Source organism: Mesoplodon densirostris, chromosome X (assembly GCF_025265405.1).
Source record: "Mesoplodon densirostris isolate mMesDen1 chromosome X, mMesDen1 primary haplotype, whole genome shotgun sequence".
Lineage (NCBI taxonomy): Eukaryota > Metazoa > Chordata > Mammalia > Artiodactyla > Ziphiidae > Mesoplodon > Mesoplodon densirostris.
In genome coordinates this window covers 130,302,759-130,328,972 of record NC_082681.1, presented here as the reverse complement: position 1 = coordinate 130,328,972, position 26,214 = coordinate 130,302,759, and the positions used below count along the sequence as shown (strand labels likewise).

Sequence of the window (26,214 nt, the reverse complement as noted above, 5' to 3'; positions counted from 1 at the left end):
GAGAGCAAGTCACTGGAGCTCCGTCTCTTATTTCCAACTCCTATAAAACAGGATTATGAGCACATTCGTAGCACCCTCAAACCCTGCCAAATAAAAGAGGCGGGTGGAGGACCTGAAAATGAGGATGCTTAACAGAATGGCCAGAAGGTGTGCGTGGTAATACCGTTAGCATCAGGACAGTCAGGAGTCCCTCTGGGTCTCAGCAGGGGCAGAGTGGCGGAAGGAGCAGGACCTTCCAGCCTGTTACTTATTGATGCCGGAATGTTCCGAGTCTAGAAGGAACCACCTTCTTATCTGTAGAATCAAGTGGTACATATGGTGTGTGTGTGGGTGTGTGGTATATATATGCATACATATGCCATGTAGTCCATATCCCATATCCAGGTATATGGACACTGGGGTGTCTTTTGGAAAACTCCTGTTGAAATCATACCCACCTGGCTTTGATCAAACTCAAGCCTTGAAAATCAGTGGAGCCTGTGGTTGACACCTGCAAGAGGTCTTTGAAATTCACCGTATAAAAAGTTAAGCCCCTGGAGGATTTTCCAATGACCAGGAAGGACCTGTCTATTGGATATAATGATGAGGGGGTGTCAACCACAGACAGAACTGGTCATATTTCACCGAAAGGGACCCCTTGCATTTTGGGAGAGTTGCCATTCCAAAGCAATGGTTGACAAATACTTGGCTTCTCTGGGATTCATATTGGAATTCCTATCTCCTAGCTCTTGGTTAGGCCTAAATCCCCTTTGTTAGCATCATAATTCATCCCAAATTTGGCACATTCTGTTGTAGACTCTCAAAATCATATGTCTCCCCAAATCATATGCCTGGAAGCATCTTTTATATTTACTCTATAATAATTTTTAAAGTTTAAGAATACCATATTAAATACCAGTTCTGTAAAGAGAGGAGAGTTAAAAATGTATATTTGCTTTCACGTATACGTTGGAGGCTAAACAAGGAACTAGTAAAGACAGCAAGGGCGGGCTTCCCTGGTGGCGCAGTGGTTGAGAGTCAGCCTGCCGATGCAGGGGACACGGGTTCGTGCCCCGGTCCGGGAGGATCCCACATGCCGCGGAGCGGCTGGGCCCGTGAGCCATGGCCGCTGAGCCTGCGCATCTGGAGCCTGTGCTGCACAACGGGAGAGGCCACAACAGTGAGAGGCCCGCGTACCGCAAAAAAAAAAAAAAAAAAAAAAAGATGCTTCCATCTCAAGATCTTATGGAGACAGCTGTTGGAGCCCCAGGGGACCCAGAGGGTATTAAATAGAGCTAGAGATGGAAGGTCAATGAAGGCAGGGCCGGGCATTTTGTCCTTTTCACAGCAGAAATCCCAGCGCCTAGGACAGTGCCCAGACTACAGCAGTGCTCCAAAAGTATTTGTTGAAAGGACGGTGACTTGAAGGCAGTGTTGGGCCAGAGATGTAGCTATTTGGTGGCAGGTAGTGACGTGAAAGATGTGTGACCTTCAGAGGATCTTGTTTCGGAATCACTTAAGAAGGACCCCAGAAGACAAGCCAGGAGCTTCAGCAGGGTCTCTGCTCTGGTCCTTGGGTGGAGGAAGGGAGACTCTAAGGCAGAGAAATGATGTGGGCAGACTCCTGGGGGACTTCCCAGTTAGGGGGTCTGATGTTTGTGAGGAGACTTGCATCCTGAAATCAAGAAATAAAGGGCATCGTTTCCTCAAGAACATGAGCAGCTCTCAGAGTGACCTTGGATGCAGGAGCCGATGGCATGGGCGCCTGATGTGTGTTACACTGAGCTCAGTGGAAAAGACTAGACCCATCTGTAGGGTCAGGCCACTCAAGGTGGCTGTTCTCTTGCTCTTGGTACATCCCCTGCTTCATGTCCACCTCCTCACACAGTCTTGCTTGCCCCCTGCCCCTCAGGACAGAACAGCGCCACCTGGTGGTTTATTAAAGGGAAACGCCTGCCCTGCTGATGCTCGTTAACCTGAGGGGCTGGGAGGGGCGTGCCTCAGCTGCTGGTAACTAATGAGCCTCTCTGACGTCAGCTCCTGCTATAAATGGTCGTCTCCTTCAGCCCTTGGGTAGTGAAGAGTTCTGTTGTGGCTTGTCTCGCGTCTGTCGGACACGGTGGGCTGTTGCTCCAGGACCTCTGTTCAGGTGTGTAAGATTCCCCCACCTATTAAGCCATGAATGTCCCTGTCACTGATTCCGGGTTCTTTATTCCGTTTTGAGTCTGGGCAAGTGCAGGGTCTGCAAGCCTGCGGAGTGCAGCCCAACACATCCAAATCTCCCCACGGCAGTAAAGGAGCCTTTTTTCCCCCAAATGGTCAGGTTCCAGTGGAACCTAGGAAGAGAGGGTATTTGTAAGAGGACAGGCAGAGGACTTCCCTGTTGGGTCACCATCTTGCTTGGGCCACTAAGAACTCAGAGTTCTTGTAGAAGAAATATATCATTTATGGCAAAAAAAAAAAAAAAACCCAAATTCCCTTGTTCTCTAGTAGAGGTGAAGGGGCTGTTTTAGCAGATGATTGATCTGTATTTAACCATTTTTTCCCTTATATTCCTCCTCTGGCCTTATCACCTTTCCTTTTGTCAAATCCTTTTAAAAACATGTTTGGGACGGCAGAACCTAACCATGCAACGTGTGCGAGGTTCTTTATGGATTTCAAAACGCTTCCACACCCTCACCACAACAGATGCTCCACAGCCTAGCATGAGCATATAACTGAGTCTATCAGCCTTTTCTCTAAAGGGCCAGATGGTAAATGTTTTCAGCTGTGTGGGCTATAATCTCCATCGTGACTATTCAACTCTGCCTTGTAGTGTGAGAGCAGCCACGGACGATGCGTACAAGAATGAGCGAGGCTGTGTTCCAATAAAGTTTTATTTACAAAAATAGGTAGCAGGCCAAATTTGGCCCGGGGGCCGAAGTTTGCAGGCCTTTGGACTAGACTCCTGCTATTTAAAGTGTGTTCTGTAGGCAGCATGACCAGCCTCGCCTGGGAGTTTCTTAGCAGTTCAGAATCCTGGTCGCAGACCTCCTGAGTCAGAATCTGCCTTTTAACAAGACCCAGGTGAGCAGCAATGAGCCGAAGGGTGTAGGTTCCTTAAAGGAACGATTTGATTTTCCTCTCTTGCTCCTGAAATCTACTGGGGCACGTCCATTTTCCCCACCCCTGTCCCACTAGATCATATCTCAGGCTAGGTTTTTTGGCGTCTTCTGGGCATTAGAATAGTCTTATGTATAGCTTTTAAGAAGTCTGGGCCAATCTAAATGGATACTTTCTTAGCAAAAGCAATTCAAAGGTTCTCGGCTTGCCCCTTAGGCAGCCTGGCCAGCTGGGAAACCTTAGTGAAGAAAAGGCACAGGGTCTCTTCCTCATGCCCGTCTTGAGCCTGGCCCTCCTTCCCCGACGGTGTCTAGGAGGAGGGAGGGAGATGAGGGAGTGAAGCCTTCCGCTGGTGACGCTCTCACCGTCGGGTATTGGGGTCCTGTTTGGGCAGCCATCCCATAGCGTGCTCTTTCTCACATGCGGTACTGCCATCGGGTGGGGGGGGTACCTACTCCTATGGGTCCTGGGACTCTTCCTAGTTTCCCCACCGTGTTATGACAGTCGTGTCCTGGGGCAGGTCACTCTGGCCCAGCTACCTTCAGCATCACTCTCTGGGCCTTAGGAAGACTCAGCCCCTCCCAGCTTTGGACGTGGAGGCTGTGCCAGCCTCAGCCTCTGACTTCTCCCCTCATCTTTTTAAAAAAATAAATGTATTTATTTATTTTTGGCTGCGTTGGGTCTTCGTTGCTGCACGCAGTCTTTCTCTAATTGTGGCGAGCGGGGGCTACTCTTTGTTGTGGTGCGTGGGCTTCTCATTGCAGTGGCTTCTCTTGTTGCAGAGCACAGGCTCTAGGCATGCGAGCTTCAGTAGTTGCAGCTTGCAGGCTCAGTAGTTGTGGCTCATGGGCTTAGTTGCTCCGCGGCATGTGGGATCTTCCTGGACCAGGGCTCAGACCCATGTCCCCTGCGTTGGCAGGTGGATTCTTAACCACTGCGCCACCAGGGAGGTCTCTCCCTTCATCTTTAAACTTGCCCAGCAAGAGCGGAGTCAAGTGCCAGTCTCCACTGTGCAAACGCCAGGACACAGGGAAGATCACTGTCCCTGAGACTGACTTCTATCCAAAGGGCACGAGAGCCGACTTGTGACCCTCCCCTTTCCACACGCAGCTCCCTTCTCTTGGTGCCTGGGCTCCTCTCGTGGGCAGGCAGGTGGTGGGCAGTGAGTAAGGGTCATAGGGACAGTCTGGAGCCATGTAGCAAATCCTTCATGGACAGACTTACATCATTTATTGTCTTTAGCTTCCGGCTACAGGCAGGGACGTGCCCCCGCGGTAGGCCGTTTAAGCGTGTTAATTCCAGCCTCTTCACACAGAACGGGGTAGTGGCACTTAGTGATGCTGAGTGACTGTCCCAGGGTCCCTCAACTATTTCAGGGAGAGCCGATGATCCACCTCTCTGATGCCAAGGCCCGGCTCTCCTTCTCCCAAAGCTTATCTTACAGACCCTTTCTTCCAATCCCTCATTTTACATAGAAGCAAATGAACCCAGAGGTAAAAGTGAAGTTGTTGGGGCTTCCCTGGTGGCGCAGTGGTTGAGAGTCCACCTGCCAATGCAGGGGACACGGGTTCATGCCCCGGTCCGGGAGGATCCCACATGCCGCGGAGCGGCTGGGCCCGTGAGCCATGGCTGCTGAGCCTGCGCGTCCGGAGCCTGTGCTCCACAACGAGAGAGGCCACAACAGTGAGAGGCCCGCGTACCGCAAAAAAAAAAAAAAAAAGTGAAGTTGTTGGATTTCCAGCAAAGAACCATTTTGTGGGGGGAGCGGAAGGTCCAGCCTTTAAAAGACTTTAAAAATTCAGTAAAGAAAATCCTGCTTTTTACACATGTTCTTTGAGAAACTGGGGGTGAATTGACAGGGGAAAATGTTTACTCTGTGAAAAAAGTAGGTCTCTAAATAAAATACATTAAGTGATTGCAGTTCTGTTTTAAAAACATACTCGCATGTACAAGTACTGGGAATGGTGTCACGTGTTGCTGTTCTTGTCGGTCTCCAGGGGGTCGGTTGGGAGCTCTCCTATGTGTCCACCTGGATGATACCCTTCTTAGTATTGGAGTTTACTTTTTAATTTATTTTTTTGACTGCGTTGGGTCTTTGTAGCTGTGTGCAGGCTTTCTCTAGTTGCAGCAAGTGGGGGCTACTCTTCGCTCTGGTGAGTGGGCTTCTCATTGTGGTGGCTTCTCTTGTTGTGGAGCACGGGCTCTAGATGTGCGGGCTTCAGTAGTTGTGGCACATGAGCTTCAGTAGTTGTGGCTCGCGGGCTCTAGAGTACAGGCTCAGTAGTTGTGGCTTGTGGGCTCTAGAGCACAGGCTCAGTAGTTGTGGTGCACGGGCTTAGTTGCTCCGCGGCATGTGGGATCTTCCCAGACCAGGGCTCGAACCCGTGTCCTCTGCATTGACAGGCAGATTCTTAACCAGAGCACCACCAGGGAAGTCTGAAAGTTTACTGTCATAAAAAGGAATCAGGCACATTTTGACCAAATACAGAAAATAGGGATGTTTGGTTTTAGCTTTGGTTACTATGATCTTTCCATTCTGATTTCAGCTCAGCCGGGAGAGCGAGAGCAGAAACCAGCCCTTGGAATTCGAGCAAGTTTTCTTACCTGGGATCCATCATCTCTAGCATGTGAAAAAGACAACGGTGAGTTCGATAAAATATAACTCTTGGGGAAAATGATTTATCTAAACAAAGTTGTTTCGGGAGAAAAAGCCCTGAGTGTGTTTGGGTGAACCTAGTGTTGGTGTTGGTTCTGTGATTGGCAGGGCTTCGGGATTGGAATCTTCTGTGTGTATATAATGCAGCCGCCAGGGGCCTGATGTGCCTTCACCTCTGATTGGCAGAGGTCAAGGTTTCAACTGGGAAGTTTGTTGATTTATTTCTTGGTTTCCTGGTGTCCAGTTTGACAATCGTGAACTCAGTCCCCAAACCACAGACTCCGTTCCTGTTGCCATTACTGAAAGCATGTAGATGACAAGCCAAGTTGGTCATCATAACCTTGAGAGGGGCGGGTCCGTGTAGTATCGAGGAGTGAGGACATGCATCCCGTGACCAAGTCCTAGTGCTCTTATCACATGTCCTCCCCAGGCCCACGTGCCTTTCACTGTGTCCTAATCACAGCTGGAGAAAATCCACCTTATCCTGCCACCTCCTCCACACAGTTGCCACTGGTAGCCCTCCTTTCAACCTTCCATCCCAAGTGGGAAGTAGAGGAAGTAGTCCTTTCTTCCTTTATGGTTCTTGACACCTGGACTGGGGGCTGTTTACTTGCATGTCTTCCCTCCCCTGGGAAGTAAACTCCTTGAGTTTTAAGACTATGTGTTATTTATCATTGGATCCCCCGAACAGCTTAGCACAGGGGCTGACACAAGATACACACTCGGTAGCCTTTCTCCTGCCGTCTAGTCATTATTATTCTGCAAGTTACGCATGCACGCAGGTCCCAAAGTGACATAGTTCCGTAGGCTTGCCCCCTCTAGTAAGTTCTTACTGCATACTTCCCGCGACCTCAACTGGCTGTTTGGAAGCTGCTCACAATGCCTGTAGGTTACAGGCTTATGTCACCGCTTCTTAATTTTTCACTTTGGCGTCATCCACTGGCTTCCCATTTTGGAGGTTGAGGATTGAGTCTCTTTTTTGTGTGTTTGTTTTTTTGTCACCACCTCTTTGCCCCCCACTACCACATGCACAGCTCCTATCCTCCCATCCTGGAAATAGTCATTCTATAACTTTGTTTAGATCAAGATTCAGAGTTGGCATGATCATGACACCATAATGCTGTTGACAACGGAGCCATCCCAGCTGCTCTTATGGGCTCCCTCTGGAAGTAGAAATAGGCTTTTAGTTTTTCTGGTTGGCTTAGTTTTCTAGGCATGTATCGGATGCATTCTCAAGGCTTACCTTGGTTTTATATCTCTCCTCCGTGCATTCACACACTCCTTTCTGTGGTGGAGTGTACCCCTTGGTTGATTCCTGAGGATGGTTGCATGGGACATGCATTTGAGACATTGCGTGGCTGAAAATGTCTTGACCCTTTATTTTTTTTTATTAGTTTCTGCTTTATAACAAAGTGAATCAGTTATACATGTACATCTGTTCCCATATCCCTTCCCTCTTGCGTCTCCCTCCCTCCCACCCTCCCTATCCCACCCCTCCAGGCGGTCACAAAGCACCGAGCTGATCTCCCTGTGCTATGCAGCTGCTTCCCACTAGCTATCTACCTTACATTTGGTAGTGTATATATGTCCATGCCTCTCTCTTGCTTTGTCACAGCTTACCCTTCCCCCTCCCCATATCCTCAAGTCCATTCTCAAGTAGGTCTGTGTCTTTATTCCTGTTTTACCCCTAGGTTCTTCATGACATTTGTTTTTTTCTTAAATGCCATATATATGTGTTAGCATACGGTATTTGTCTTTCTCTTTCTGACTTACTTCACTCTGTATGACAGACTCTAGGTCTATCCACCTCATTACAAATAGCTCAATTTCGTTTCTTTTTATGGCTGAGTAATATTCTTGACACTTTATTGATAGCTTTATCTGGCTATGGAGTTCCATGCCAAATGTCATTTTCCCTCAGCAGTTGGAAGGCATTGCTTTAGTTTCTTTCAGCTTCGATCCGCTGTTGCTGTCGAGAATTTCAATGCCACTCTAATTCCTGATCCTTTGTGTGAAAACTGTTGCTTTTTCCTCCCTCTCTGTAGACACTTTGACCATCTTCTCTTGGTGCTTAGTGGTCTTAGATTTCATGATGAGACAACCTGGTGTGAGTCTGTTGTTAAGCACTGCCCTGGATGCACTGTGGGTAAACTTTGCAAATTGCAAAATCAAGCCTCTTGTTTCTGGGAAATGTTCTTGGATTACGTGATAATTTCCAACTCCCTGTTTTCACCGTTCTCTACTTTGTAACCCCAATTTTTTTTGAATTTTGTGTTTCTGGACATTTTATGTCACCTCCCCCTCCTTAATTTTTCTTCTCCCATTTTTCTTTGTCTTTTAAGGTGATTTTGTGGCAGATTTTCTCAACTTTCCTTCCAGTCCTGAAAGTATTTGATTTCTGCTATTATACTCTAAAATTCTAATTGCTGTCATTTGTATTCTGAGTGTTCCTTTTTTCATGACATTTGTCCTTGTTTCATGCATGTGATATTTTCTGTCCCTCTCCAAGGATATTAATTTCCTTGGATTTTCCTTCTCCTTGAATTTTCCTTCTCTCCTTTCCTTCTCCTTTCTCCTTCTCTTACTGCTCCAAATTTCTTCCTTTTGCATTATACACCACTTCCCCCAACTGTTTGGCGATCCTTGACCATTGATGTATAAGAGTGGGGCGCTAAGACTGACAGGAAGCTCTGAGCACATGGGGGAAGCTGTTTACTACAGGCTTAGTTCTAAGGCAACTGGACTGTTGGATCAGGAAGCTTCTGAGGTCAGTTTCTTCAGACAAGTCTTTCTGAAGCTGATAAGATTGCTCTGAGGGGACTCCTACAAGCCTACCCGCGCACTGGAGCATATGCAGAGCTATCAGCATTGTGGGAGCTGAGTGTGGGAAGCCTGGAGAAGTTGTAGTCTTGGTGTCTCAGTATTTAGAATATATATGTTGATTAATTCCATTCTCTCCAATGTGGAATCCTTGCCCTAACGTAGAGTTTCTCAGCCTTGGCAGTATTGCCATTTGGGGCGGGATGATTCTTTGTGGTAGGGGCCGCTCTGTGTGGTGTAGGATCTTGAACAGCATCCTGGTCTCTACCCATTACATGCCAGTAGCATCCATCCCCCCAGTTGGGACAAAGATGTCTCCACACGTTGCCAGATCGCCCCAAGTTGAGAAGCCCTTTCCCAGGCAGAGACTCCCTGTTTGTCTCTTTTCTAAGAATAAACACTCATTTTTGTTCTGGGTTTAGTGGACATTAGAACCTTAGTTGTTGAGAGGATCTCAGAGTTGAACTGTTGCTTAAATAAACATTCTACTAACCCTTCTATCATTAGCTCTACATTTGTACTTTTTTGCTGGAGTGTCTGGGCCAATCAATTCCTGAGCCTTCGGAGGTTCCTTAATACTGGTTTTCCCTTGGCTTTCCCCACTGCTGATTTAGGGTCCCATTTTCTTGGGCCTAATAAATCAACTAACATCACCAGCTGCTGAAATTTTGTTCCTATTGTCTCTCTTTCTTCGTTGTCCCGGGTTTCTGCCTTTCGTGAATGTGTCTAAAAGTCATGAGAGTTAAGGAAAGGATTAGAGGAAGGGGAGGAGGTACAGGTGTGTATTAACAGGAAGCTGAATCAACCCTTTTCAGGTTGTAGAAATGTTACCTGTAATTTTGGGGGAGGGGGCACACGTAGGGAGCTGTCTTATGAGAACTGCAGGAAGGAGCAGTGGCTAATAGGTGCGTTTAATCCGCCATGTTTACGCACAAGTGCCTGCTCAGTGGATATATGTTGAACGAATACTGGATATTTTGCATCACATTTTTGTAGTAGCTTGAGTAGTTTAAAGTTGGCCTATTTCAGTACTCCAGAGACCAACCAAAATAGCACGTTTCCACCAAATTATGCCGTGGGTACACAAAGCACTTAAAAGGGAGGTGGACGTGGGGAAGAAGCCTACTCCGTACTTGGCTCCTACCTTGGCTCCATGACAGTATTCCTTGATGGACGACTTGCTCTTTCCTTGAGGATGCGCTGGTGTGGTATTAATCCCCTCATGTGCCATGTTTGGGTCACGAGAGTCTGTCATCATCTTTCCTGTGTGAGAAAAGGAGAGAAGGAGAATTGAGTCTCTGGGAAATGTGAACAAGGAGAATTGAGTCTCTGGGAAATGTGAACATGGTGGCTGGAACACCTCGATTCCAGTGGCCTTAGCTTTAGGCCTTAGCCTGCTCTCCATGCCCTACCCCCACTCTTGTCAATTATAGGAAAGGTACGGTGGTTCTTCACTGGCCCTTCCCTTCCAGAGCTCCAGATCCTGTCCTCTCATTGGTTTACTTTCTCCTCAGGCCCAGTCAGAGGAGTCGGGGTGGAAGCGTGAGTCTATTTACTGTGGCTCAGCTGCTTTATCTAATTTAGGGAGACAGATTCAGCAAGTCCCAGCAGTCTTCTGACTAGGTTATACCAACTGGTACCTAGTCAGAAGACTGCTATGACTTGCTGAATCTGTCTCCCTAAATTAGAGTAATACCAACTGGTACCAAAGTTACCACTGGTATGGAATACACTTGATGCCAATATATAGCCACTGCCTGAATCATAAATAGGATTAGTTTGACTTGTTAACCTTTATTCTTCCAAAAATAAAAATACAGAATAACATTTTGTGGGAAAATTCCTGGTACACACTTTCCTCCTCTAAGATTAGATAATCCCAAACAGAACTTGAAACTGTTAATCATTTTATAAAACACTCCTCACTTGGTTGTAGCTTAAGTAATACAGACAATATAGAGGTTTTTAGTGCTGTCACAAATACTCTAATTGTCTTCTCTTTCCCGGCATGCCATAGGGTGTCAGTCCTCTGATTGTTCTGAAGGTAGGCATGACCAGATAACTTGGATTGGTTTAAAAAAAAAAAAAAAAAGGGAGGAGATGCTTTAAGAGTCAGTATGTAACTTAGCATTTACTTTCTGCCTAGCTTGTTTATTATGGAAGAATATCCAGATGGAGTTTCCATCAACGTTGCTCCCCAAGTGATTGCATTGAGCGTAAACCTGTGCAAACTGCTGTGATACATATAATACGAGAAAGAATGAGGTTCTTGTTGAGTGAAGCACTAAGACTTGGGAGCTGTTTGTTACTGTAGTATAATCTAGTCTCTACTGACTGACGCAAACTTGATACTTGATGGAGTTTGATAGAAACTGGACAGTTGATGGAGTTTGTATAATTCAGAAGTGTTCATAATATCTTCCAGTGAAATGTGTCTGTGTGTGTGTGTTAGACAGATACAAACAAAACTGCTTTGTCTGAACCTGGGTTGGGAGTCTGGAGACCCAGCTTGGCCCCTCCTTCCCTCCCTGTGTACTCCTGAGACACCTTCTCACAATCTTACCAGAAGACAGTTTGAAAACCATTACTAAAGACTCCCAAAGTAATATCGAGAAGTTTTCACGACAAGAGTTTTAGGCTTTCTTTTTATCCAGCAGCAGTGGGAAAAAGTCCACTCCATAACCACTAAATAATAAGCTAAAACTAATTATAATCAGGCAAATGAAATAAAGACGAAAGCAATGGAGGTCTTTGCCCAGTGAATGTTACCGTAATCACACACCTGCGGGTTCAGTATGAAGGCAGGGTTGTGTGCTTGCATTTCCATATGAAGCAGAACTTTGAGAACAGGACTGAATAGTAGTACGGGAACCGGGAGATGCTACAGTAGCTTGTCCTGCCCTGGGTCTGCTTTCATCTTCTCCAGCTCACATGATTCCTCATCTCCATCAGCATGATCTTTTAGTCCAAGCTGAAGGTCACAGTGCTTTCAAGCATCCTCAAATGTTAGGGTGTCCTAGTCCTTTGAAAATCTGAATTAAACCATGGACTCCAGGAAAAAAATCACATCTACACACTTCATACGTACATCAAATTGCAGGAGTTTTAAGGCCTACCTGAACCTCAGCTTAAGAAATCCTGGTCAAATAGTTCTCCAGATATATCCAGAATGAATTTGGCCTCTTGAAGGCGTGTGTATTTCTTTATTGGGTTGAGATGTGTGTGAAATAGGGACACTATATTTAATGGTTTTTCATATTGGTTAATATTTCAAGAGCATCTCAAATGGTAGAATTCTTTAATTCCATCTTTTTTTTTAATGTAGGTAGAAAATAGAAAACATACAGAATCATGTGGAATCATATGGTATTTGTCCTATTGTGACTGGCTTATTTCACTTAGCATAATGCCTTCAAGGTTCCTCCATTTGTAGCCTGTGTCAGAACTTCCTTTTTAAGGCTGAATAATATTCCATTGAGTATATAGACCACATTTTGTTTATCTGTACCTCCGTTGATGGACACTTCAGTTGCTTCCACCTTCTAGCTGTGGTGAATAATGCTGCTGTGAACATGGGTATGCAAATATCCAAGCACTTGCTTTCAATTCTTTTCAATATATATCCGGAAGTGGACTTGATGGAACATGTGGTAATTCTATTTGTAAATTTTTTGAGGAACTGCCACACTGCTTTCCATAGCAGCTGCACCATTTCACTTTCCCACCAGCAGGGTATGAGGTTTTCTCCATGTGCCTGTCAACAGTTACTTTCTGTTTTTTGATAATAGCCATCCTAATGGGTGTGACGTGGTATCTCATCGTGGTTTTTTTTTTTTTTTTTTGCGGTATGCGGGCCTCTCACTGTCGTGGCCTCTCCCGTTGCGGAGCACAGGCTCCGGACGCGCAGGCTCAGCGGCCATGGCTCACGGGCCCAGCCGCTCCGCGGCATATGGGATCCTCCCAGATCGGGGCACGAACCCGTATCCCCTGCATCGGCAGGCGGACTCTCAACCACTGCGCCACCAGGGAGGCCCTCATCGTGGTTTTGATTTGCTTTCCCTTAATGCTTAGTGATGTTGAGCGTCATTGCATGTGGTTATTGGCCATTTATATATCTTTGCAGAAGTCCTTTGCTCACTTTTTAAATTGGGTTTTTCATTGTTGAGTTGTAGGAGTTCTTCATATATTCTGAATATTAACACTTTAACAGATAAATGATTTTCAAATATTCTCTCCCCTGGGTTGCCTTTTCACTGTGATAGTGTCCTTTGCACAGTTTTGAATTTTGATGTAGTCAAATTTATTTTCTTTTTTTGGTGTCATATCCAAGAAATGATTTCCAAATCTAAAGTCAACGAAGCTTTCCTCCCATGTTTTCTTCCAAGAGCTTTATGGTTTTAGCTCTTATATTTAAGTCTCTGATCCATTCTGAGTTAACTTTTGTATATGATGTAAGATAAGGGTTCAACTTCATTCTCTTGTATATGGATATCCAGTTTTTCTAACACCATTTGTTGAAAAACCTGTCCTTTCCCCATTGAATGGCCTTGGCACTCTTTGAAATTCACTTGGCAGTATATTGAAGGGTTTATTTCTGGGCTGTCTATTCTATCCATTAGTATATACATTTGTCTTTATGCCAGTGCCACACTGCTTTGATGACTGTAACTTTAATAAATTTTGAAATCAGGAGGTGTGGGACTTGCAGATTTGTTCTTTTTGAAGATTGTTTTGTCTGTTGAGGTCCCTTGAGATTTTATATTAATTTTAGAATAGATTTTTCTTTCTACAAAGGAAATTTTGAAATTGCTACAAAAAATTGGTGGGATTTTGATAGGGATTGCATTGAATCTGTACATATCTATGGGTAGTATAGACCTCTTAATAATATTAAGTCTTCCAGTGCATGAACACAGGATATCTTTATTTGTGTGTTCTTTAATTTCTTCATTGTTCTATAGTTTTCAGTATAAGTCTTTAACCTTCTTGCTTAAGTTTAATCCTAAGTATTTAATTCTTTTTGGTATTATAAAGGGAATTATTTTTTCAGTTTCCTCTTTGGATTGTTCATTATGTATAGAAAAAACTCATTTTTGCATGCTAATCTCATGTTGGACAACTTTGCTGAATTTGTTTAGTAGTCTAAATGATTTTGGGGGGAATGTTTGGTGTTTTCCATATATAAGATCATGTCAGGGCTTCCCTGGTGGCGCAGTGGTTGAGAGTCCGCCTGCCAGTGCAGGGGACGCGGGTTTGTGCCCCCGTCTGGGAAGATCCCACATGCTGCGGAGCGGCTGGGCCTGTGAGCCATGGCTGCTGAGCCTGCGCGTCCGGAGCCTGTGCTGCACAACGGGAGGGGCCACAGCAGTGAGAGGCCCACGTACCGCAAAAAAAAAAAAAAAAAAAAAAAGATCATGTCATATGTGAACAGAGGTAATGTTCTTCCTTTTCAACTTGGGTGTCCTGTGTTTCTTGCCTCATTGCTTTGGCTAGAAGTTTCAGTACTATGAATAGAATTGAAATGGTAAAAGTGGGCATCCTTACCTTGTTTCTGATCTTAGAGGAAATCTTTCCCACTTTTTACCATTGTCTATAACATTGGCTGTGAGTTTTTTTGTTTTGTTTTGTTTTTTACTTTTTGGGTCATTTTACTTCATTTAAAAATTTATTTTATAAATTAAAAAAATTTTTTATAATGGCTGTGAGTTTTTAATATACGGCCTTTATTATGTTGATATTTTTCCTTCTATTCCTAGTTTTTTTTCTTTTTTAGCATTTTGATCATAAAAGTGTGAAGTTTTTCAAATGCTCTTTCTGCATCAATTGAGATGATGATGTGATTTTTTTTTTCATTCTTTAATGTGGTGTATTACATTGATTCCATATCTTTTTTTTAAACATTTTTATTGGAGTATAATTGCTTTACAATGGTATGTTAGTTTCTGCTGTATAACAAAGTAAATCAGCTACACATATACATATATCCCCATATCTCCTCCCTGTTGAGCCTCCCTCCCACCCTCCCTATCTCACCCCTCTAGGTGGTCACAAAGCACCGAGCTGATCTCCCTGTGCTATGTGGCTGCTTCCCACTAGCCATCTATTTTACATTTGGTAGTATATATAAGTCCATGCCACTCTCTCACTTCGTCCCAGCTTACCCTTCCCATTTCCCGTGTCCTCAAGTCCATTCTCTACGTCTGCATCTTTATTCCTGTCCTGCCCCTAGGTTCTTCAGAACCAATTTTTATTTTTTTAGATTCCATATATATGTGTTAGCATATGGTATTTGTTTTTCTCTTTCTGACTTACCTCACTCTGTATGACAGTCTCTAGGTCCATTCATCTCACTACAAATAACTCAACTTCATTTCTTTTTATGGCTGAGTAATATTCCATTGTATATATGTGCCACAACTTCTTTATCCATTCATCTGTTGATGGACACTTAGGTTGCTTCCATGTCCTGGCTATTGTAAATAGAGCTGCAGTGCACATTGTGGTACATGACTCTTTTTGAGTTATGGTTTTCTCTGGGTATATGCCCAGTAGTGGGCTTGCTGGGTCGTATGGTAGTTCTATTTTTAGTTTTTTAAGGAACCTCCATACTGTTCTCCATAGTGGCTGTATCAATTTACATTCCCACCAACAGTGCAAGAGGGATCCCTTTTCTCCACACCCTCTCCAGCATCTGTTGTTTGTAGATTTTCTGATGATGCCCATTCTAACTGGTGTGAGGTGATTCCTCATTGTAGTTTTGATTTGCATTTCTCTAATAATTAGTTATGTTAAGCATCTTTTCATGTGCTTTTAAACCATGTGTATGTCTTCTTTGGAGAAATGTCTATCTCAACCGTCTGCCCAGTTTTGGATTGGGTTGCTTATTTTTTTTGATAGTGAGCTGCATGAGCTGCTTGTATATTTTGGAGATTAATCCTTTGTTAGTTGCTTCATTTGCAAATATTTTCTCCCATTCTGAGGGTTTCGTCTTGTTTATGGTTTCCTTTGCTGTGCAAAAGCTTTGAAGTTTGATTAGGTCCCATTTGTTTATTTTTATTTATATTTCCATTTCTCTAGGAGGTGGGTCAAAAAGGATCTTGCTTTGATTTATGTCATACAGTGTTCTGCCTATGTTTTCCTCTAAGAGTTTTATAGTGTCTGGCCTACATTTAGGTCTTTAATCCATTTTGAGTTTATTTTTCTGTATGGTGTTAGGGAGTGATTTAATTTCATACTTTTACATGTACCTGTCCAGTTTTCCCAGCACCACTTATTGAAGAGGCTGTCTTTTCTCCACTGTATATTCTTGTCTCCTTTATCAAAAATAAGGTGACCATATGTGTGTGGGTTTATCTCTGGGCTTTCTATCCTGTTCCATTGATCTATCTTTCTGTTTTTGTGCCAGTACCATACTGTCTTGATTACTGTAGCTTTGTAGTATAGTCTGAAGTCAGGGAGCCTGATTCCTCCAGCTCCATTTTTCTTTCTCAAGATTGCTTTGGCTGTTCGGGGTCTTTTGTGTTTCCATACAAATAGTGAAATTATTTGTTCTAGTCCTGTGAAAAATGCCATTGGTAGTTTGATCGGGATTGCAGTGAATCTGTAGATTGCTTTGAGTAGTATAGTCATTTTCACAATGTTGATTCTTCCAATCCAAGAACATGGTGTATCTCTCCATCTGTTTGTATCGTCTTTAATTTCTTTCATCAGTGTCTTATAGTTTTCTGCATACAGGACTTTTGTCTCCTTAGGTAGGTTTGTTCCTAGGTATCTTATTCTTTTTGTTGCAGTTGTATGTGGGAGTGTTTCCTTAATTTCTCTTTCAGATTTTTCATCATTAGTGTATAGGAATGCAAGAGATTTCTGTGCATTAATTTTGTATCCTGCTACCTACCAATTCATTGATTAGCTCTAGTAGTTTTCTCCATATCTTTTAAAAATGTAGCGTTAAAAATATTTTCAAATAAAGTCCAGGCTAAAGGAAGCATTGATGTGTTGTCTCATTGCTATCTGTGCACATAGACAAGGCCTCTCCACTTTTCCTTCTGAGAAGTCCCCTTGATTTCCTAGGCTTCAGTCTTTTGCTCCTCACTTTCCTTGTGGTCTCCTCATGAAAATATCCTCAAGTATAGAAATACTCACTTCTTAAGAAAAATACAACCCTAGAAGCATAGATGGTTAAAACTTAAAAGGACTTCAGAGTTTATTTTGTCACAAGGACACAGAGCGTGCTTTTTAAAAAATGTTATTGAAGTATATTTCAACAGTTCAGGTTTCTTATTTCATTATGTGTTTAAGGCTTGGTACATACATAAAAACAGGAAATTGATTATATATCTGGGACTAGCTGTGAGTAGATTCAAAACTATTCCGCTTCAATTAGAAATATGTCTTTCCCAGTTTTACTTTTGTGAAAGCTATTTTATTGGTGTACATTAGTATGCTAATCAGAAAAAGCCAATTTACCAAAAAAGTTTCACTTATCTCATTGAGTGTTTAAAACAACCCATTGAGGTCGATATTATAATTCCCAATAGACATATACAGGCCAAAAGTGATTACAAAATAGTGGTCAAAAAGACATGTGAAGAATTCGAGAGAGAAGGGATATGATTACAACTTGGGAAAGGAGTTAAAAGTGTAAGTTACATTGTACAGAATATAAGGATTAGACACTTAGATGCAAGCAAAAGTTTTAAAAGGGATTTACTAGTATTAGCATTATAATAGAAATAACCATGTGAAGTCATGACCTTAAATAGAAAAATCATTCTAGCTCTATTACTACAGTGACCTGGAAACAAACTGCTAGTACATAGGTAGAAGTCCTTACTATGCACCCTGACTGCCCAGATTTGGGCTCTTAATTCTGCTTTCCAATGAAAGAGCATTTTTGTGAGTATTGGATTTTATATTTTGCTGGAGGGATAAACAAGGTGGGTATGAAATACTTGACCAAAAAGGTGAGTTTGTGGAAGGCTGAGTCCATGATGAATACTGAAAAGGAGAACAATTAATATAAAGTACCCAAAAGGAAATCATAATAAAAATGAAATATGGCAAGTGTGGCAAATATTCTGTTCTATATTTTATTCCCTAAAGGGAGTATTGACTTTCAAGGGTGTTGGTAAATAAGCTACCGAAATGCTTGGGGATCCCCCTACCCACATCAAGAAAACTGAAATTAAAAGATTTTACGGTATAGCTGATTCATTTTGTTATACAGCAGAAATTAAAACACCATTGTAAAGCAATTATACTCCAATAAAGATGTTAAAAAAATAATAAATCCCGTATTTTTCAAGTCAAAAAAAAAAAAAGATTTTATGGTGGCCAAGCCAGGTTGTTGTTGCCAGAACAGAGGGATGGGCTACGTGGAGACTTTCTATTTTAAAATGTAAGGATTTTGGCTGTACGTCAGTGCAGCTAGGGGGAGGTAATGTTTTCTTTTCACCATCCCTCAGAGGTCTTGCTGCAGGTAAGGTCATGAACTGGACCTTGTTGCAGGCACGCCATCAAGGTTTGCACACCTGGGTATTCGGTCTAAGCTGCAAGCTAGCCTCTCTCCCTAAACCAAGGGCTCCCACCTTTCTTTGGGGGAATAGCCATATACCATAAAGAATTTATGTTTATAAAGAATTTACTCGGGTAAGGGACCCCATTGGAAGCAGGGAAATTAGAACTTTCTGGGGAGATATGTACCAGCTGAAAGCCCCACCCAGTGTTTCTGCCCCCCTCCTACTTGGGAGGGGCTGACTATAATTATCCCTGTCAAGAATGACACTTCTCACCAACTTAATTGCAAGGGTATCAACTTTTGCAACAGTGGAAATAATACTCCATGAAACGGCACAGCACAAAGTATCTGGTTTCCAGAACCAGAACTTTGGAACTTTTCATACAAACTTAAAGAATCTAAAATGAGACATTGTGATTTAAGTGATGAAAGTGGAAAATTCAATCATTTTACAAGCTACACACAAAGTCCCTAGTGTCTGGGTGTAGATAAAACAATTCCACCAAATTGAGATGAACTACTGAAAGAGATTAGTACTGTCAATGAAAAGAGTTAACTTAAAGAGAGGTATTTTGTGTTTTATTAATTGGGGAATTTTTAAAAAAGTGGATGAAACGCCAGTGATTCAAAGCAAAATTATTTTTTCTGCACTGTGCCTAAACTAGCCATGAAGAATACACTTTTGGATCAAATGCAGTTGATGGCTGTAACTGCGTTGGGAAGGATGGTGCAATGCACCCTTGCCCAGGGAGAGAGGGCTATAACCAAATTAAGGATGTCTGCCCTAGACGCCGGCTCAAATTCCCACACCATGCTAAGGGTTCTTTGCTGTGAAGTGGTGAGAAGTTACCCTCCCTATGTTTGAATAGCTTCCATTTTTGGTTAGGGAATTGAGGCACAAAAAGGTGAGGAAAGAGAACATTTCTCAGGCCATAGAGACACTCCTATAAAGCTTTCCTGTGCCCCGCCTCGTGGGACTAATGGCTCCCTTTTGGCTACTTCCAGTAGCATTTTTTTTTTTTTAAAGGAGATGTTGTGGGTAGGAGTTTATTAATTAATTTATTTATTTTTGCTGTGCTGTGCCTTCGTTTCTGTGCGAGGGCTTTCTCTAGTTGTGGCAAGCGGGGGCCACTCTTCATCGCGGTGCGCGGCCCTCTCACTATCGCGGCCTCTCTTGTTGTGGAGCACAGGCTCCAGACACGCAGGCTCAGTAGTTGTGGCTCACGGGCCCAGCTGCTCCGCGGCATGTGGCATCCTCCCAGACCAGGGCTCGAACCCGTGTCCCCTGCATTAGCAGGCAGATTCTCAACCACTGTGCCACCAGGGAAGCCCTTCCAGTAGCATTTTTACCTGATTATTGCTCCCCTGTTAGTTTACAATGCCCTCAAGGGTAGTGACTGCACTCCGTTGCCGGCAGAGCCCCTGGAGCCCTGCTTCCTGAGCTGAGGGGCCTTCACTGACAAAAGGATGAGCATACGTCGAGGGTTATGGGAAAGACCAGGGTGTAAGTACCAGGCTTGGCTCTGTTACCAGGCCCCTCTTGTTCCCTAACCCCCTGGCCCCAGGTTTTCTGGGCCCATTTCTACAGCTGTCCCACTGAGTCTATGAGCTGCACTTTCAACTTCCAGATTAATTCCTCTTCACTTTAAGATCCGCAGAGTTGAGTTTCCCTTGCTTGAAACTGTTACGGAACCACATTCATTTTGCTTGCCACGCAGCAAGCCAAAACGCCGAGACCCTGAGGTTTGCAGCAAAGAGAGGGTTTACCCTGAACTCGAGGGGCGAGGGATATTTATGGGATGATGAATAAAGAAGCGGGGCGGTCTGAGGGGGCGGGGGAGTGCGGGGAGGGGTGATTAGGAAATAGGTGGAGTAACTGTCATTCTGCGCAGGCGTGTCTAAGCCACAGGCCTCTGCACGTGAAAAAATGGAGGTGCTTAGCATGATTTAAGGGTGGGGCTTTCGGCACTCTGATATCAAGGTATGGACACTCGCACGTGCCCAGTTGGAGGGTCGGTGGCCCTATCTAGTCGTAAGCAGCTCGGGTCAAAGTAGACACGGGTGACTCCAAGTTCCTGGAAAATTCAGGCAAACATCATTTGTTTAGGCTACTTGCAGCTTGGAGGACGTGCAAGTCTTCAAACGACCTTGATTAGTGAAGGCGGGTGCAATGGATTTGACTAATGATTACCCACAGTTTTAAAACCAAGCACCCTGCCTGGGACTTTGTTCCACAGATAGCTGGCTTTTTGTCCCCTTCACGCCTTTGCCCCCATCACCATACTTCTTGTGTAATGTGGGGTGATAATGGGAGTCACATAATCTAAGAGCCGCTGAAAACTCCCAGAGCGAGGGATTGCCCGCCAGTTGACCCTGGGTTCGAATTTTAATAATGATCTTTTTTTTTTTTTTTTTTTCGGTACGCGGGCCTCTCACTGTTGTGGCCTCTCCCGTTGCGGAGCACAGGCTCCAGACGCACAGGCTTAGCGGCCATGGCTCACGGGCCCAGCCGCTCCGCGGCATGTGGGACCTTCCCGGACCGGGGCACGAACCCGTGTCCCCTGCATTGGCAGGCGGACTCTCAACCACTGTGCCACCAGGGAAGCCCCCTGGGTTCGAATTTTAGCGCTGCCACCTACTGTTGGATCTTGGGCGAGGGATTTCTCCTTCCTGACACCCAGTTACCCAGAATGAATCGGGCCCAAAGTCTACCTCGGGAAATTGCTATGAGGATCAAGACAGAGAATATATACTAGGCATACAGCTCACTACTGGTTACCCACCTCCCCTGTCCCCCCTACTCTAGATGCAGTAATTGAGTCATTGCCATGTCTATTTTGGATATGGTCATTTCAATCCTTTAGCCTCTTAGGTAGCGGTGCCTTGTTTCCCTCGCTGCAGGGAAAAGGCCTGACCTCCCCCAGTCCCTGGAGGGTGGGCTGTCTGCAGTAGGTGCTCGTCATATACACGTAGAGTGAGTGAGTGCTTGGGATGCATATTTGCAGCCGCAGGGTGGCCTCGTCTTGCTTTACTTCGTTGGCGTTGTGCTGCCTGTCCTCCGTGGTCTTGCTGACTGGTCAGATTTGCAGCCTCCCTCCTGGAGGGGCTTCTAGGGGTAACACTGGACAGACGAGGACTGATTTCAGGGTTCCCCTTGAAAATCCTTGCAAACCGGCACTGGACAGTGTTAATGGCCTCCAGCCACAGACCCCTAGGAAGATAGTTGGAGGTGAACAAATTAGGTTCCTTACTCACAGAGCGAGAATGCACACCTGGGGGCCAAGCGGGACATGTGAGTCAGAGGAAAGACTTGTGCAGAAAACAGGTAGCGAAGCAGGCATGAGGCTGCTGTTCTTTCAAAGGCCCATTTGCAAGCCTGGCCTTTGGCCTTCATCTGCGAATCCAGACTTTGGGAATGTTCCCAGCATTTCCAAACTGACAAGAGTGGCTCACGGAGCTCCAGCTGTCTGTGCAAGCAGTGAGGTGATGCTGAGCACCTGTTTTTCTTCTGGGAGTCTGAAACGTTGGTACATGCTAGGCAGGAAGTGCCTGTGTAATCAGCCCCCAATAAAAACATGGGCCACTGAACCTCTCATGAGGTTCCCCGGTGATGGCATGTCACAGGCGTAGTCACAGCTTGATCGATCCTGGAGGAATTAAGCATGTCCTGTGAGGGCCACCGGGAGAGGACTCTGGAAGCTGGAGCCTGGTTTTCTCTGGACTTGACTCATGTACCTTTTCCCTTGGCTGATTTTTGCTTTGTATCTTTTCACTGTGCTCCATCTTGGGGATCCCTGACACACTTACTATGGGATTTGAACTCAAGGTAGGTGACTCTGGGGTGGGTGTAAGGAAGCGGGACTTCGCTCTGGATGGCACGATCTCGGGAAGCAGGGGTCCTTCTGGGACTGGGTAATGCGATTAGCCCTCATGTAGGAGGAGGGAAGATGAGAACAAGGCCAAAGCTGTAATTGATAAAGAAGCAGCAATCATTTATATGAGCCAGGAGAGAGGGACATTTTGTCGTTTGTGGCTTGGGCGATGTTGGTGTTTTGTCTGTGTTCACACATGACTGCAGAGGACTTTTGGTTTTGTCTTGATGCATCCTGGTCACAGGGGCTCCTTTTCTTTTTCTCAACAGTAATTCAGTCTGAAATTGTCTCGTCTGTGAGGCCACAGCTTTCGTTTATATGGAAAATGTCTCCAAAATGGTTTAGGCCTTAATAATTATAACAGGTCTCTAATTTCCTGTGTCCATTGAGTGAAAATCCTACTGACCATGACCCTGGAAGAGTCTCGACCCATAGGCTGCAGATCAAATGACCTTGCACCTTGTAATAACTGCTCACCAGCATACTGCTTCCCCCCGGACAGCAGGCTCTCCTAACGTGCAGCTACATCTAATTTCATGCCTTTGGTCACTGGCACTTATTTCAACAGTCTTGTGTTGGGGATACAGTCCTGTGCATTTTAAGGCAGCACTGCCCAAGGCCATTCACAGGTCCCTTTTCCTGAAGCCCAAGGCTACGGCTGTGGCTCTAGTCATCTCTGCAGGCAGCTACTTGCAAGACCCAGCACGATTTTTTAAAAAATTATTATTGGAGCAGAGTTGCTTTACAATGTTGTGTTTCAGGTGTACAGCAAAGTGGATCACCTATACGTGTACATATATCCACTCTAATTCTCTTCCCATTTAGGTCACCACAGATCATTGAGTGGAGTTCTCTGTGCTCTACAGTTGGTTCTCATTAGTTATCCATTTTATACATGTATATATGTCAATCCCAATCTTCCAATTCGTCCCACCCCCACTTACCCCCTTGGTAACTGTAAGTTCTTTTTTTTTTAATGTCTATTTAGGTCTTCTCCCCATTAAAATTATTTTTAATTAATTAATTTTTATTTATGTATTTTATTGTTGGCTGCATTGGGTGTTCGTTGCTGCGTGCGGGCTTTCTCTAGTTGCGGCGAGTGGGGTCTACTCTTCATTGCGGTGTGTGGGCTTCTCATCACAGTGTCTTCTCTTGTTGCGGAGCACGGGCTCTAGGTGCACGGGCCTCAGTAGTTGTGGCTTGCGGGCTCTAGAGCACAGGCTCAGTAGTTGTGGCGCACGGGCTTAGTTGCTCCGTGGCATGTGCGATCTTCCCGGACCAGAGTTTGAACCCGTGTGCCCTGCATTGGCAGGCGGATTCTTAACTGCTGTGCCACCAGGGAAGCCCACTGTAAGTTCTCTACATCTGTGACTCTGTTTCTGCTTTGCCAATAAGTTCATCTGTACCATTTTTCTAGATTCTACATCTAAGCAATATTATACGATATTTGTTTTTCTCTTTCTGACTTACTTCGCTGTGTATGACAATCTCTAGGTCCATCCACGTCTCTGCAATTGGCACTATTTCATTCCTTTTTACGGCTGAGTAATATTCCATTGTATATATGAAATCTTCTTTATCCGTTCCACTGTTGATGGACATGTAGGTTGCTTCCATGTCCTGGCTATTGTATTGAATAAATAGTGCTGCAGTGAACATCAGGGTGTATACATCCTATCGAATTATGTTTTTTTTCTGGCTATATGCCCAGGAGTTGGATTAAGACCCAGTGCTTTCTGACTCCATCCTGCAGCTCCGCAGGCATCTGGCCCTCTGACAGGCACACCTCTTTGCCCTTTGCTCTGGGTACACCTGAAACCCCAACGCCAACGAATTTCCAGCAGCACCAGCTCTGGGCTGCCAGGCACAGGTGGGATGTGTCTTCCAAACCCATCAGGAGCTGCCTCTTCCCTTTGTTCACACTTGAATATCCCACCTCTCCCCAGGGCTCCTCTTTCCACGTCTGAGCAGTGGGGCAGGGCTGCAGGTGCAGTCGCTCAGGAAGTGTTCTGCCGTGAAATGGGATGCTCTTCTGCAGGTGACTGTGAGAGGGTTTTCAGGGAGCTCTCTCCTCTTGTTTGGGAGGGAATGGGGTCTAGGAGCTCTGCTGCTTCCTGGAGGGGAGTTCATCTTATCTTCGAACCTGCATCCCTCATCATGGCCTGTTTGACATCTGAGGTGGGGCTTGTTGTGCTGAAAGGGCCCGTCTCAGTGCATCCTCTGGGCGGGGGCCGAGGTGGCTGCCAGAAATTGGTGGTCCCCTGAGCTTAGGATATGGACACCCAGTGCCTTTTCTCTGCCGTGAGTTCTAACTGCTGGTTCCAGAGAAGGAATCCCATGCAGTACTTCACACCAGTCATTCTAATTTCATCAGTCAGCAATTGTGGAGGGCGACATCTTAATATTAGGGAACCTGGTGACAGTTGTGACGGAGCTTGTCAATTTGTCCAAAACAGGAGCCCCTGGTGCTTATGGCTCTTGAGCTCTTGACATGTGACTAGTCTGCATTGAAATATGCTGTGTTGGTAAAACACACACTGGATTCCGAAGACGATAAAATCCAGAATATAAAACATCTCATTAATAATTTCTATATTGACTACATTTGTGATAATATTTTTGTTTTTTTTTTTTCGGTACGCGGGCCTCTCACTGCCGTGGCCCCTCCCGTTGCGGAGCACAGGCTCCGGACGCGCAGGCCCAGCGGCCATGGCTCACGGGCCCAGCCGCTCCGCGGCATGTGGGATCCTCCCAGACCGGGGCACGAACCCGTATCCCCTGCATCGGCAGGCGGACTCTCAACCACTGCGCCACCAGGGAGGCCCGATAATATTTTTTGATAATTTTTTTTATTGAAGTATAGTTGATGTACAGTACTATGTAAATTGCAGATGTACGGTATAGTGATTGACAATTTTTAAAGGTTATACTCCATTTATAGTTATTTTAAAATATTGGCTATCTTCCTCACGTTGTACAATATATCCTTGTAGCTTATTTTTTACATAATAGTTTGTACCTTTTTCTATGTTGCCCCTCCCCCCTTCCCTCTCCCCACTGGTAACCACTAGTCTGTTCTCTATATCTGCGAGTCTGCTTCTTATTCACTAGTTTGTATTTTTTAGATTGTACATATAAGTGATATCATACAGTATTTGTCTTTCTCTAACTTATTTCACTTAGCATAATACCCTTCAAGTCCATCCATGTTGCTGCAGATGGCAAAATTTCATTCTTTTTTATGGTTGAGGAGTATTCCATCATATATGTGTGTGTGTATATCTATATATCTATATATCACATCTTTATCTATTTATCTGTTGCACTTAAGTTGCTTCCATATCTTGGCTATTGTAAATAATTCTGCTATGAACATTGGGGTGCATGTATCTTTCCAAATTAGTGTTTGTTTTTTTTAGATATATACCCAGGAGTGGAATTGCTGGGTCTTACGGTAGCTCTGTTTTTTTAGTTTTTTGAGGAACCTCCATACTGTTTTCCACAGTGGCTGCACCAATTTATGTTCCCACCAACAGTATACGAGGGTTCCCTTTTCTCCGCATCCTCGCCAACACTTGTTGTTTGTGTTCTTTGTGATGATAGCCACTCTGACAAGTATTGTTATAATATTTTTGATATAATGGGGTAAATAAAATATATTATTGAAATTAATTTTACCCATTTCTTTTTTTTTTACAAGAAGGTTTTCAAGTGACAGCTGTTGTTGTTTTTAATTAATTAATTTATTTGTTTATTTTTGGCTGCCTTGGGTCTTTGTTGCTGTGTGCGGGCTTCCTCTACTTGTAGCGAGTGGGGACTACTCTTTGTTGTGGTACGTGGGCTTCTCATTGTGGTGGCTTCTCTTGTTGTGGAGCACAGGCTCTAGGCACACAGGCTTCAGTCACTGTGACTCGCGGGCTCTAGAGCGCAGGCTCAGTAGTTGTGGCTCATGGGCTTAGTTGCTCTGCGGCATGTGGGATCTTCCTGGACCAGGGCTCGAACCCATGTCCCCTGCATTGCCAGGTGGATTCTTAACCACTGTGCCACCAGGGAAGCCCTACCCATTTCTCTTTTCTTTTCTTTTTTTTTTTTGCGATATGGGGGCCTTTCACTGTTGTGGCTTCTCCCGTTGTGGAGCACAGGCTCCAGACGTGCAGGCTCAGCGGCCATGGCTCACGGGCCCAGCCGCTCTGCGGCATGTGGGATCTACCCGGACCGGGGCACGAACCCGTGTCCCCTGCATCGGCAGGCGGACTCTCAACGACTGC

The 26,214-nt window shown here is 44.7% G+C and overlaps 1 long non-coding RNA gene across 3 annotated transcripts in view; it reads left to right on the top strand.

Moving 5' to 3' along the window:
• The window catches only part of LOC132481836 (uncharacterized), a 174,673-nt gene that overhangs the window by 65,390 nt on the left and 83,069 nt on the right, over positions 1–26,214 (top strand). For all 3 annotated transcript variants that reach the window (XR_009530842.1, XR_009530841.1, XR_009530840.1), the window contains one exon: positions 5,628–5,723. This is a non-coding gene — a long non-coding RNA (uncharacterized LOC132481836). The remainder of the gene's footprint in view (positions 1–5,627; positions 5,724–26,214) is intronic.